A 15,295-nucleotide genomic window follows, 5' to 3' on the forward strand; every position below is an offset into this window, starting at 1 on the left:
AGAGAGAATGGAAGGGAGGGGGAGAGATAAAGACACATGGATGAGCCCTGGCTGGTTTGGCTCAGTGGATAGAGCGTCAGCCTGCGGACTGAAGGGTCCCAGGTTCGATTCCGGTCAAGGGCATGTAACTTGGTTGCGGACACATCCCCAGTGGGAGGTGTGCAGGAGGCAGCTGGTCGATGTTTCTCTCTCATTGATGTTTCTGACTATCTATCACTCTTCCTTCCTCTCTGTAAAAAATCAATAAAATATATTTAAAAAAAAAAAAAAGACACATGGATGAGAGAGATACATCGATTGGTTGCCTCCCACACGCACCTTGACCTGGGCCCAGGATCGAGCCTGCAACCAAAGTACACGCCCTTGACCTGAATCAAATCCAGGACCCTTCAGTTCACAGGCCGATGCTCTATCCACTGAGCCAAACTGGCTAGAGCTATACTGCACTCTACAACTTCAATTTGCAAGGGAGACTAGGTAACACCTTTGCTTCATTATCATTTAGCACTGAACAAAACTCAGTAAACTTAGCTTAATGAAATGATACCATCTAGTTTGGCTTAGATGGGTTCAGTCTCAAATGATAAGTTTTTATTTACTGACCTCTGCTCTCTTTCCCAAGGGTCAACATTCCCTCTCACTGAGCCTGTGCCAACTGGCCTACGCAGTAGGTGAGACAGGCATCTAGGGAGTAATAAACCCCAGCTCTCTGGACTGGGGTGATTTGGATGTAGTGCTATATATCAGTCCTAGACGTCAGGGAAGACTGATAAAGCAGCGCAAAGCTCCCGATGAAGCACAGCTGAGTTGCAGGAGATTGTTTTGATGATACTCAGCAGAACCAACCATAAATTTTGGATGCAGAATTAGAAATGGCCTGTAAACATAAAATAATGGGTGTCTGAATTGAAAACAAAACTATCTGTTGCCTGTAATATTTCTTGCAGTCTGGCTTAGAGAGTTAGTAACATGAGAGATAGGCGTGATCCTTTCCAATGTCTGCTATTAGAAGGCTGAGGATATTAACTCCTCCTTCCATCAGCCTTAAGGAAACAGAGCTAAATGAACACACTAGAAATCATGGAGCATGAGATACAGATTTAACCTTATGCAGTCAGAACTTTACAGGCTAACAAAATACACAGAGAAGCACAAGCCTTGCGTTAGAAGAACCACACCAGCAAGCACTAAAGGAATGAGCTCAAATGATTTACATAAGTCGCTTATTCACACTCATCTAAATATTTTAAAAAATGAAACTTGACTTTCTTGTACCTGATTGTAGGAAGGTGTCAATTGCGTGCGAATCTACATCAAATAACTATTGAAAGATATGGAAGTTTGTGGACCCATGATAATTGCAGATAGCTATTGTTGAAGCTGGGCTGTGAATTAAAGGATTTTTTAGGCCCTTTATTAAATACTAGTAGGTAAGAATCATGTGTGATAAACACATTTTTAATTAAGTGTAATAATTTATAAATAACAAGTGGGCTACTTGTTACAAGTACGTGAAAAAAAACATTTTTCTTCTACCATTCTAGAAGTAAAACATCTTTTTTGCTCTATTAATATGCTTATTAAACATATGTTCTTATAGAAAGAAATTAAAGTCAAAATCAGTGGCTTCCAAATTCATGAAAATTTACTATTACCCCTGCTAAATCAATGTAAACATACAACCCATTTAAGAAAAATTTTACTTTTTATAACAACTTGTTGAAGAATAGAAGATACTGATTCCTGTGGGTTCTTGGTACTATAATTAAGTGGAGAATTTTTCATGTTGATATAGGTTATTCAGGGGTCCTCAAACTTTTTAAACAGGGGGCCAGTTCACTGTCCCTCATACTTTAAAAAAAAAACTATGAACAAATTCCTATGCGCACTGTGGGACCGGGATGAGTCGGCTGCTAAGCAGGACAGGCAGCGGCACCCGGCGGGCCCGATAAGTGTCCTCGGCGGGCCGCATGTGGCCCGCGGGCCGTAGTTTGAGGACCCCTGGGTTATATTGTGCCTGAAGCAGTTAAATAGTAAAGTGGGTGGGAGTAGAGCAGTGCTATTCAAAATATTGGACAAGAAGTGCATGAGCACCAGCACTTCAGCATGGGCAGGGAGCACTTCAGAGTCAGCAGGGAAGGAGCCATTGCCTGTTACCATGAAAGCACATACTGTGCATGTAATCAGTCCTCTGGTAGGGACAGGGTGCTACATGTTAGCTCATAGACATGTGCCACTGGAAAGATGAAAGGAAAAGATATACCTGGCAACTCTTTATAAAATAAGCATTATGCCTCAATTAGGAAATTTCTCTACTCAAAAAAATTGTTCCCTATCCCCACCTCCTTGACCCGACAAGCCAGAAATACTCAGGTTAAAGAGAAAAAAAGCTAATAAATGCCCTGCCTGGTGTGGCCCAGTTGGTTGGGCGTCATCTGGTATACCAAAGGGTTGCTGGTTTGATTCCTGTTTAGGACACATGCCTGGTTGCAATCTCAATCACCGGTAAGAGGGCGGACTGGAGGCAGCCCGTCGATGTTTCTCTCTCATACTGATGTCTCTTTCCCTCTCCCTACCTACCTAAAAGTCAATTAAAAAAAAAAAAAAAAAACGAAGACAATATTACAATATTATCTGAATTAATATGTAAAACCATGGCCAAATTTTTCAGACTATGTGGAGGAGAAGCAAAGGCTAAAGAATAGCAATAACATAACAGCAATAATATCAAATGTTAATAGTTTACTTAAAATGTACCAAGCACTAGATCTATAGACATTATTTTATTGCATTCTCTCATAGACCCTATTAAATAAGTACTGTTTTGTCACAAACAATACCGCTGATAAAGAGATAATATCAAAATATTCAAAGGACACATACAGCCCAACAACAGAAAAACAAACTATCCAATTAAAAAACAGTAGAGGATCTGAACAGATACTTTTCCCAAGACATACAGATGGTCAACAGATATATGAAAATATGTTCTACTTCCCCAGCTATAATGAAAATGAGAATCAAAACCACACTGAGAGCCCTAACCGGTTTAGCTCAGTGGATAGAGCATCGACCTGCAGACTCAAGGGTCCCAGGTTCGATTCTGGTCAAGGGCATGTACCTTAGTTGCGGGCACATCCCCAGTAGTGGGTGTGCAGGAGGCAGCTGATTGATGTTTCTCTCTCATCGATGTTTCTAACTCTCTCTCCCTCTCCCTTCCTCTCTGTAAAAAATCAATAAAATATATATTTTTTAAAAAACCACACTGAGATACAATCTCACACCTGTTAGAATGGGTATTATCAATAAGATAGGAAATAACAAGTGTTGGAGAGGATGTAGAGATAACATAATCCTTATACACTGCTGGTGGGAAAGTAAATTGGTGTAGTTTCTATGAAAAAATAGTATAAAGCTTCCACAAAAAAATTAAGAATAGAGCTACCACATGATGCAATAATCCCTTTTCTGGCTATCTACCTGAAAAATGTGAAAATATTTATTCAAAAAGATACATGTAGCGCTATGTTCACTGCAGCATTATTCACAATGGCCAAGACATGAAAACAACCTAAGTGTTCTTTGTTCAATGTTTAGATAAAGAACATGTGGTACATATATACAATGAATATTACTCAGCCATTTGTGACAACATGGATGGATCTTGAGAGTATGATGCTAAGTGAAATAAGTCAGATGGAAAAGGGCAAGTACCACATGACTTCACTCATGTGGGATATAAAACAAAAAGTAACAAATGAACAAGCAAAATAAATTCACAGATACCAATAGCACCACAGGGGAAGGGATGTGAGGAGAGAATGAAGAAGTTAAAGGGGGTCAAACATCCTATATATAAAAGCCTAATATGCTAAGTGTTTGGTCGACTGATGACCGGTCAACCATTCAACCAATCAAAGAGTAATATGTTAATGATATGCTAAGGCTGCTCAACTGTTCATAATGACATGCACTGACCACCAGGGGCAGACACTCCCACTGGTAGGTTAGCTAGCTGCTGGGGTCCGGCAGATAGGGACTGGGTGAAACAGGGTCGGACATGCCCTGGGGCCCTCCCACAGTCCCTCTCCAGGTGGCCAACCTCCCTCGGGGACTGGGTGAGACAGCCCTGATCAGCCCCGATCTCCGGCCAGGTGGAAGGACCCCACCCATGCGCGATTTCATGCACTGGGCCTCTAGTATGATGATAGAAGACTAGACTTTGGGTAGTGAGTGAACACAATGAAATATACAGATGATATAAAGTTGTACACCTACAACCTATAGAATGTTATTAAACAATGTTTTATGCCAAGAAATTTAATTTAAAATAAATAAACTGGTGGAGTCACAAAAAGAAACAAAATGATCTTTAAATTATTAGATTAGCAGATATTAAATAAAAAGAACCCATGTACAAAAAAGCAACAACAATATCCCAGCCAAGAAAATGTGGGACAAGAGCAGTGTCAGACACAAACAAGGACTATCAGACAATGATAGAAGAGGCACAATCTTATACAGAACATAAGTTAATTTCTTTGCATTCTTGGTGCAGAGGAACTTTGAGTTTAATATCAATGAACCACTAGAGCCCTAGCCAGTTTGGCTCAGTGGATAGAGCATCAGCCCATGGACTGAAGGGCCCTGAGTACGATTCTGGTCAAGGGCATGTACCTCAGTTGCAGACTAGATCCCCGGCTCCAACATACGTGAGGCAACCAATGTGTCTCTCTCACATCAATGTTTCTGTCTTTCCCCCTCCCTTCCACTCTGTCTAAACAAAAAAAATCAATGGAAAAATACCGTTGAGTGAAAATTAACAACAATAACAACAAGGAGCCCCTCTTTGAAACCCATCAATGTTTTCCCTTTGAAAGATTTTAACAGAACCCAAGCCCTTACAACCTTAAAGCTCCCAACGGTCTTCTATGTTAAGGCCATGATTTGGCCTCTGCCTAACCAAGCCTCCAGCTCCATCTCAGGCTCCCTTTTTACTATTTGTGCTCCAATCATTAAACCTTTCCTAATTCTTAATAAACATGCCATTCCCTCCCTCTTCAGGGGGTTCTGTTTATGTTGATATCTCAACTCAAAATTCTCTTCCTATTTCCCAGTCCCTATAATCTTACCCTGGTTATTTCCTCCTTGTTTTTATCATCTTATTTCTAATGATGCTTCTGCCAAGGAAATAACCCTGGTTATTTCCTCCTCATTTTTATCATCTTATTTCCAATGGTGCTTCCCATGCTCATAGCACTCACGATGCTTATTGCAGCTTATAAATATAAATTCATTTTTGATTAATGTAGATCTTCCCTAACAAATAGACTAGAAATACTAGGAGGGTAAGGGACTAAGTCACTTTTTTTTGTTAGTCCTCACCAGAGAAGGATAATTTTCCATTGATTTTTAGAGAGAATAGGAGAGAATGGGAGAGACAGTGAGAAACATAGATGTGAGAGAGACACATTGATTGGTTGGGTGCCTCCTGCACTTGCCCTGACCAGGGCCAAGGATCCAGACTGTAATTGAAGTACATGCCCTTGACCAGAGTGGAACCTGTGACCCTTTAATCTGAGGGCTAAGGCTCTATCCACTGAACCAAATCAGCTAGGGCAGGACAGAGTCAGTTTTGTTCACCACACTCTCCCCAACACTTAGTATATGCCTGGCACTTACAAACTGCAATTACTATTTAATATGTTAATGAATTAATGACTCATAGTTATTAGGACACTGTGTATATTTATGAGAGTATCGAGACTGAATGGACCTTGTTACAATCAAGATTTTTTTTATTTGCCAGTGCAAGGAGTAATTCTTCCTCAAGCAGTAAACCCTTACCAATATTTATTTCTATATGAATGGGCTACATGTTACACTCATCCATTATCACCTGGTACATGTTTAACTTGGAAAAACTACAAAATATTTAAGGATTCACTGGGAAGATGGCACAACTTCTACAGGACTATTTTGTAAAATAAATTTTAAACTGGTTACATTGTACTTAACAAATATAAATTATGATGACACATTTACCTATTAAATCTATTTTACCAGTTGCCTGTGTAGCTTTAGTTTACCAAATGCTGATTTTAAATGCCGTATTTTCTTTAAAAACATATCTATCTGATCTAATAAAGAGGGAATATGCTAATTGACTGTCACACCCTCACAAAGATGGGGGCACCCACAGCCAATAAGGAGGGAATATGCTAATTGACTGCCATATCCTTAAAGATGGCGGTGCCCACAGCCACAAGATGGTGTTGCCCAGTCCCCTCAGCCCTGCTGGGGCAGCAGGTGCACAGCACGGCTGGGCCCGCCCCCAGGCAGGTCTAGCCACTCCATGCGCCTGCCTCTGGAGTCCCCCAGTCCCCTCAGCCCCGCCGCCGGCCAGGGCCAGCCCAAGGCGCAGGCAAGCCTCAGATGGTGGCTGCCCAACTGTCTAGGGCCAGCCCAAGGTGCAGGTAACCAGGGCCGGCCAAGGCAGAGCTGTGATGGGGCTGTCGCCTTCCCCTGATCGCTGGGTCGCCTCCCACCCCTGAGGGCTCCTGGACTGTGAGAGGGGGTAGGCTGGGCTGAGGGGACCCTCCATCCAGTGCTTTGAATTTTCATGCACTGGGCCTTTAGTGTACATATAAAACACCCTTTAACATTAGCTTGTAAAGGAATTATTTTGTCTGAAGGTGGGTAATTTACATTTGGTCTGCACTAAAAATGGTACTTGAAATCAACAATCATTTACAAGAATTATTATTGCCATAGTGGCTATTTATATTCCTCATGTTTCATTATTTTCTATTTGTGACCCAGCATCAATAATTCATATATGCCAAAACCGGTTTGGCTCAGTGGATAGAGCGTCGGCCTGTGGACTGAAGGGTCCCGGGTTCGATTCCGGTCAAGGGCATGTACCTTGGTTGCGGGCACATCCCCAGTGGGAGGTGTGCAGGAGGCAGCTGATCGATGTCTCTCTCTCATCGATGTTTCTAGCTCTCTATCCCTCTCCCTTTCTCTCTGTGAAATATCAATAAAATATATTTTTAAAAAAAATAATTCATATAAAGCATAATTTTAATTTTTTAAGAAACACATGGCAGAGACTCGCACAGCCCACAGCCCACAGCCCACAGCCCACGTGCTCAGTTCTCTCCCGCTGACTGGAGGCAGCAGTGCCTGCAGCATCAAGGACTCCTCAAGACAAGTGGTCAATTTCCAGCTGGCCCACCAGGCTACCTCTTGGTGGTGTTAGAGATACAAAAAGGATTATTAGACTATGTTTTTGAAATAAGCCACAGGTCATTAGATTTTGCTAAGATTCTTAAAATCACAGGGACTCTTGTGCTGGAATTAGCCCTTCTGGACAACCCCAACAAGGAGATTTTTATGCAAGGAGGTGTCCTGGCCCAGTTCAGTGTTGTCCCCTTAAATCTGATTGACTGAAAGCAGGAAGATGTGTGGACTATGTGGTGACTGGAGCTTGGTCAGCTAAAGCCTCAGAAGAAGCCAAGAAGTTCGGGACTGTGAAAATCATCCACCCTAAACTTGGGAGTTATACAAAAATTCTAGACCCAAGCACCTGGACCCTCAGCCCAGACACCTCCTATGTGTATATTGTGCCAATGAGACTGTGTAAAGTGTGGAGTTGATTGTATCCCTGATGTCAAGGGAGCTGTGCTGGTTTGTGGCATGTCCTCAGACCTCCTACCCAAGTCAATGTTTCCAAGGTTGGGGTGGTTTTTGATGGTGCTCATTTTTGATGGTTGGCTCTGCGGGGGTCACAGAGCTGATCATCTGTGATGGCCTGCTGGGGGTTTGCCCTCAGAGAGTGCCCCTCAGTCCTGGAGTACAAAGTGCAGGCTAGAAACAACTCCTGGTACCACACACTTCCCTGCGTCAGCATCTAGTCATGGACTTGGTCCTGGAGTGGATTAAGAACAATGATTGTGTAGCAGCCATCAAATCTCAAATGATTTATGATATCATTGATAATCCTCAAGAATTCTATGTATGTCCAGTGGAGCCCCAGAACAGAAGGAAGATGAATATAAGGTATGCATTAAATTTTAAACTAACTTAACAGCTCATAAACTTAACCACAATATTTTTCTCCAAGGAACATGCTTATTGTAGATTCTTCTCCCCTCCCCAAAAGACCAGCAAAATATCCACAACTTTGCAAAGCTTGTGAGACTTAACAGACACCTTAATTTTGACTTGACCTGGAAGCATTAAAAAACACACACCTTATTTTAGCTTTTCTAATGATTCCAGAGTATGTTGTCCTGGCTGCTACTTTTTCCAACTAGATCTCAATATTCAAACTTGCCCATGGACTTACACCAAGTGCAGTTAATGTTTCTGGAGACCCACAGACTTGTAGCATTGAGGGTGGAGGGTCCACTAGGTGCTGAATCTTGATTCTTTTCAAAATGACAGCAGTGGGGGGGGGGGTGCCTGGGCTCCACAGCTGTTCATTCAGGTCAGCCTTGACCATGTGGTGAGTATTTAGGAGTTCTAGGCTAATGGGCCAATTGGATATCTTTATAGTGTTATTCTCATAAAGAGATAAAAGTGACAAACCATATGGTTATATAGCAAGGTCTGTTTTTAATGCCAAATAGTTGATATCACTACACATTTATAGTTCTAATAATGCAGTTCTCAGTGATATATGGAGAGACTTTGGGAATTTGTTAGAATCCTTGACTGTGTACATTAGAGCACTATATTTTCAACAGTTCTGTCTCTCCCTCCTTTCCTCCCTTTTGAAGCTGCTTCACAAGATTTAGAAGCTCCCCACCATGGGCGATAGTATCAGGAGTACTTGCAGTATCTAGAACGAACTTCTAAAGATCACCTACCTATCCAAGTCTAGGCAGCAGTCTGCCTAACAGTCATTCTATTTAGGTTATTATTTTTCCTAGAGGTTCACAGGGTGTTAAAGGGTTTTCAACAATTGCTTTTAATTTACCAACAGAATATAGAAAACAAAAGAATCACAGTAAAATCAACAGAAATTACTTCATTTTTGTAAATCTGGAAACTGAGGCAGAAACTCACCAAAATTCAACAGCTGGTTAATGACAGAGCTGATATGAGAGTTAGGTTCATAATCTACCAATGTTGGATGCCAAATGGCAATCCAGAGATATAGTATTTTTATATTCTGAAATTCCTACCAAGAAATTTTCTTATGGGGATTTTTAGCTTAAAATAAATGTATCCAATTAAAAATTACCTAATTATCTACATCAATTTTAAACCAGGAACTGTGCTATTCTCTGTATGTACTTTATCTACTTTAGTAGCCACTCTGAGGTAGAACACTAGTATTCACATTTTGAAGAAGAGAAAATAGATTCATTAAATTTTTATAAGTGGTAGGGTACATACTATCTACATGATACTATACACTACATATTTTAAATGTTTATCATTACTTAAACATTTTTATTGTAATATCCTTTGAACTCGAGCTGTTATTTAGATGCCTATTAAATAGGCTCATGGCATCTGCTCTGTTGAAATGTCAGTATAGTAAATATTTCTGAAACTACATAAAAAAGCACTTCAATTTATTCTCTGTCCTGGGATCACATTCTGCACCTTTCCCCCTACTTCAGCTATATCAAGTTGGTTCTCACATGAGACATTAGTCACCGATACAGTAATACACAAGCAAATTTTAAATTGTGAGTCACTAAAGATCAAAGTTCCCACTCACCTTCTGTTGAGACATCCATTTAATTCAAACTAGTACATTTTAATACTAAGCATTTAAGATCAAATTACCTGCCAGAAGTAGATCCTAAAGAACCTGGTTGGAGCAAAATTAGACAATGGATAAGAAGGGCACAGAAAATAGCATGATAAGAGAACAGAAATGTTGAAAAGATCCCATAAGACTCCAATTAAATGAGTAGAATTTTAGGCCTTAAACAACAACCATCCTTTACTTGAATGAATATGGAAAATGATGGAAAATGTCATAGGTGAAAATCAAGTATTAAGGATTTTTAAAACAGAGTAGCCAGAAAGACCAACTAAATATTAACAAGGAATGAATGAATGAATGAATGAATGAATGGCACAAGGTTTCTGAGGCCTTGTGCCATGTGACAAAGTAAAACTGTTCTCAACAGGATGATCTATCCATCACTCTCCAACAGTGTCAATTCTTTCCCCAAGTCCACAAATGTTCTGAGCTATCTAGGTTTTTCATTATTATCCTTTTCATAATCCTTCATTATTATTCTTTTCTTTTTGTACAAACAGTCTAGAAACAAACAAATAATAACTATTCTATGTGTTTAAAGTCTATTGACACAATTTCAAGGAAAAACAACACTGGAAATAGTGAAGAGCCTATAAATATGTTATTTTCTACTGAATAGCAAGGTCAAGAATGTCAACTTGTTGACCACCAAAGTGCCTCAAGTAATTGTTTTCTTTCTTTATTCTCTATGCTTATTCCCAATTCCTCAGACCCAACCAAAGTCCCAACACAGAGGAGGCATATTTCTTGAAGCTGGAAAATAATTTAAATATATCACCCTAACACTTGTATGGTAAGTGTTGTAAGGCAAAATGTCTTCAGCTAAATGATATCTATGTGGTGATTAAATTATGGTTCCCAGGATGGCAATCCTACATTTACACTTACACAAACAGCCCAAAAAGATAAAGTTCACTGCCTCAATGGATTCAGCAATAAAAAGGAGCACATTTAAATACTAAAGACATTGTGCATGAATAAATAGCAAAATAAAGGAAACCTTTAAGTGCTTTCGAGCAGTTGAACCCATAACCATTCAATTTCCCTTTATTTGTTCTTCTTAATAACCTTTTCCCCTGGGTAATGCTGGGAAGAGCATAGTGCCACTGTAACCTTGAATTTGGTGTAAATCCAATAACACATTTTGACCCTGGCAATAGGGATGTGTGTGTGTGTTTGTGTGTATGTGTGTGTGTGTGTGATTCCTGTTTTTAAAGGACAATTTTTTAAAAAAGGAAAATCAAATCAATAGTTTGTTTAGGGCTTGCTCTTTCTAAAGTGTCTATTATTGTCTTTGATCTGGACCTAAGGTTATTTATTTCTGCTCATTTTGGAGAGATGAGGCAGGGGTCTTCCTGGGTTGATACTTTCTTCAGTCTACAAATTGACTTAAGCTCATGGAATAGGGAAAATAAGCTAAACTAAAAATTTACATAATTATTTACATATTTTCATATCTGTCACCTCATTTAATACTCCCCTGAATCTTATCATGTCAACAAAACAAGTATTAGAGTCCTTGTAAATTACTATAGATTTGTTCAGATATGACTTAGATTGGCCTTTAAAATATATCTTACCACAAAAAGACTATTAATACTGTTTGGTAATTAGTTCAGCAGATATGAAGTATCCATTTGCAGGCTGAAACTTTCAAAATTGCTTTTGTCTCCATTGTCAATGAAGAATTAAAGCTCAGAAATACCAAATCTCATTTAGCCGACACATATTACTCAATCTTCTCTAAGTTTTCACTAAAATACTCATAAACACACACACACACACACACACACACACACACACACACACACACGTGTGTGTATATATATATTTCAAAATTAATAACAATGTCAATAACTATGTCCGGCAGTTAACATATGTTTAGAATTGTTGACTATCATTTGGGATGAGTTTTGTTATTTTTTTAAGTGAGATGATTTAAAATTTGTTTTAAAAAATGCTAGGCAAAAAAAATAGCATAGGTAGTTTTTAATAAATGAAAACAATTGTGAAAATGATATAAGAATGAGAGATTATGAAACTCTATAGCTCATTGCAGGTACAACTATTTTAGGTAATCAAAGCGTTGACTAATCCAATAAAAATCAGTAGCTCTTTCTATATTCAGTTTGAGATTCCACGTCTCATAAAATACTGAAGAGAAAATAGAGGGAACTAGAGATAGTACACTGAATTCGAGGAGTTGAGGCCCTAACAGGTAAACTTCTATTAGTTTAAATGATTATACAAAAAGATTCTAATATCAGTGCATAGATAGTACTGTAGTCATGTTGCCACATGATTCATCTATTCAAAATCTCAGAAAACCCAAAAAATAAGAATTAAAAAGAATATTTAAGGCCTATTAAGCCATATTGAAAGAGAGCCTACTAGACATCTACAATTGTTCTATGGACCGTTTGCATTAGTCTATCATGCATACACAGATCTGCAGGGGGATTCAGCCAGCTAAACAAACAAAATAAAGTGTACAACTCAAAAGAATGTAATTCAAAGGTTATATATATATATATATATATATATATGGTTGTTCTTAGTAAAAGGAAAGGGGGAAAATGCATGGTTTAAAAATTACAAAGAGAACCTAAACCAAATTTGACAGAATCAAAATGATCTGCCAATAACTCAACTCACTGTCAGAATAAAATTCAAACTCTTAAGGGAAAATTAAAATAATCTGGAGCCTCTGAAACACATGATCCACAAAGTTTAGCTTACAATAAAAATTAAGTAGGCATGTGAAGAATCAGGAAAAAAAGAACCCATAGCAATAGATCCAGAGTTGTTCCAGATAATGGAATTAACAGACAAGGACTTCAAAATGGCTATGATTAATACTTCAATGAAAATGAACAATAAATAAATAAGATGTATGAAAATATAGAGTACACCGAAAAATTAAGTATATAATGTATACAATGGAGATGTTAAAACTGAAAAATATAATATCTGAAGTTAACTCACTGCACAGGAATAACAGTAGACTGGACACAGAATCTAATGGGATTAGTAAATTACAAGCACAAGAGTAGAAGAGAGGACCACAGGCATGAGCAAAAGAGAAATGTGGGACACAATCCAAAAGTCTTGCATACATTTAAGAGGTGTCTCAAAAAGAGAGGTTAGAGAGAATGAGACTAAGGCAATCAATATTTGGAAAAAAAATGGCTATGTATTTTACAAATCTAAAGAATGAAAAACCCACAGATTCAAGAACCTCAGTGAGCCCCAACTGGAATAACTTTAATAAAAACAGAACTAGGCACATCACAGTTTAATCACACATGAGCAAAACAAACAAAATTTAAAAAACAAGCTGAGAAAAAGTGTCATTATTTTTAGGGAAACAATATTAATGTTCTCTCTCTTCCCAACAGAAGCTATGAAAGCTAGGTGACAGTTAAATGGCACCTTGAAAGTGATAAAAGAATAAAAATCTTGAAAATCTAGAATTCCATATCTAGAGGGAATATCCTTCAAAATAAGTTAAAAAGAGAGTCTAAGATAAACAAAAACTGAGAGAATATATTGCTAGATGGCACTTCCTATAGGAAATACTAAGTAAATACTGTTAAATAAAGTTGAATCACCAATATTTTGGTGGCACAGAGCACATTATCGAGGGAAAAACATATGTACAAATGACTGAAATATTTAGAAGAATTAGATTCTGAATGTGAAAAGTAATAACTTAATCCATGTATTCTGCTTATTTTTCCTCTTTGATTTATGCACAATAGTGATAAATGTTTTTAAAACATGCTGAGCTATCAAAAGGGCTCTTTCAATAAATATAATAAAAAGATCATAAGAGCCCTAACCAGTTTGGCTCAGTGGATAGAGCATTGGCCTGTGGACTGAAGGGTCCCAGGTTCGATTCTGGTCAAGGGCATGTACCTTGGTTGTGGGCACATCCCCAGTAGGGAGTATGTAGGAGGCAGCTGAATCAACATTTCTCTCTCATCAATGTTTCTAACTCTCTATCCCTCTCCCTTCCTCTCTGTAAAAAATAAATAAAATATTTTTTAAAAAGATCATAAGAGATAAAAGAAGCAGTGTATCAACACTTATTTGGCAGTGTTTTATTATTTTGTTTGCTTTCTTAGTGGGATATAAGTTAATGATGTATCTTGCTATCCATTGAATTATACATTTGATAAAACACAGCAATACTTTTAAAAAATGAAATCTGTGGATATAAAAAAGAAATCCAAAATCAATTCTTTATATTAAAAACAATGAAATAGCAAAATATTTTAGACATTTACTATGAGGAAATGAAAATAACACAAAAGGAATAAATGGGATAAATAAGGTATGGCAATTTTCAAATATTCCTAATAAACTTAAAAATATTATTTAAATTTAAATATTTCTAGAGAAGTATAACACAATTTTGTCTCAAAAAGGTAGACAATCACCAAAGAACTATAGCTATACAAAAACTGAATAAAGATACTTTAAAATTATCTTCATTAAATTCTCTCTGAATTTAACTCAATCCTCTACAAATTTATACATTAACTTTAACAGTTCTATGTACTCTATAATTATACATACAACAAATTTAACAAAATATTAGCAAATTATACTCATTACTGTATAAAAAGAATAAGTCATCTCAGTCAGCTAAGTTTTATCGCAAAAATGCAAGGTTTGTTTAATATTCAGAAATCAATACCACTCATTACATTAACAGAATAAAGGCAAATAAGTATATGATCATTTAAATATACATAGAAAAAAGCATTTGAGAAAATTCAACACCCATTTATGAAAAAAATATCTCAGTAAACTAGGAATAGAAGTGAATTTTCTCAACCAAAGATAAGTCTAAACGTAATATGAAATGTGTTTCTTTTTCTTAAGATTGTAATTAAGACAAGAATGTCCATTCTCCATAACTCTATTCAACATTATGCTGGAGGTCCTAGCCAATGCAATGAGGCAAGAAAAAAAATCTAAGAGAAATACTAACTATAATGGAATAAGAAAAAGTGTCTCAGAAAACATGATTCACAGACATGATTATGCACACACAAAAATCACAAGATATCCATTATTGAAATATTAGAGCTAGTAAGTTTAGTCAGATCTTAGGCTACAAGATATATGTAAGAAAAAAACAACGCAATTATATGTGTATTTACCAGCAAGGAACAAATGAATAATGGAATTTGGAGAACAATATCATTTGAAATATCAAATGTCATAAAACACTCAAGGGTAAATTTAACAAAAAAAATGAATAAAACTTAGCACTGCAAACTATGAAATATTTCCAAGACAAAGTAAGTAAGTCTTAAGTAAATAGATACCGATGACTTACATATAGATTGGAAAAGTGAACACAGTTACATTGTCAAATCGCCCAAATTTAATCTACAACTTTAATATAATCTCAATCAAAATTTTAGCAGGCTTTCATAGTAAAAACTGTTAAGCTGATTCTAAAATTTATATGAAAATGCAAAGAATCTAGAATAG

The 15,295-nt window shown here is 37.4% G+C and overlaps 1 protein-coding gene and 1 pseudogene across 4 annotated transcripts in view; one reads left to right on the forward strand and one right to left on the reverse strand.

Annotated features, from left to right (window-relative positions):
* Positions 1 to 15,295, reverse strand: part of CTNNA3 (catenin alpha 3) — a 1,399,627-nt gene that overhangs the window by 682,566 nt on the left and 701,766 nt on the right. The window lies entirely within an intron of this gene.
* The window catches only part of LOC308257712 (phosphoserine aminotransferase-like), a 48,672-nt pseudogene that overhangs the window by 8,785 nt on the left and 24,592 nt on the right, over positions 1 to 15,295 (forward strand). The window contains exon 2 of the transcript in view: positions 7,097 to 8,061. The product of the transcript in view is annotated as a phosphoserine aminotransferase-like (transcript). The remainder of the gene's footprint in view (positions 1 to 7,096; positions 8,062 to 15,295) is intronic.

The sequence above is a fragment of the Plecotus auritus genome (genome assembly GCF_963455305.1).
Source record: "Plecotus auritus genome assembly, chromosome: 9".
In the NCBI taxonomy this organism is placed as follows: domain Eukaryota; kingdom Metazoa; phylum Chordata; class Mammalia; order Chiroptera; family Vespertilionidae; genus Plecotus; species Plecotus auritus.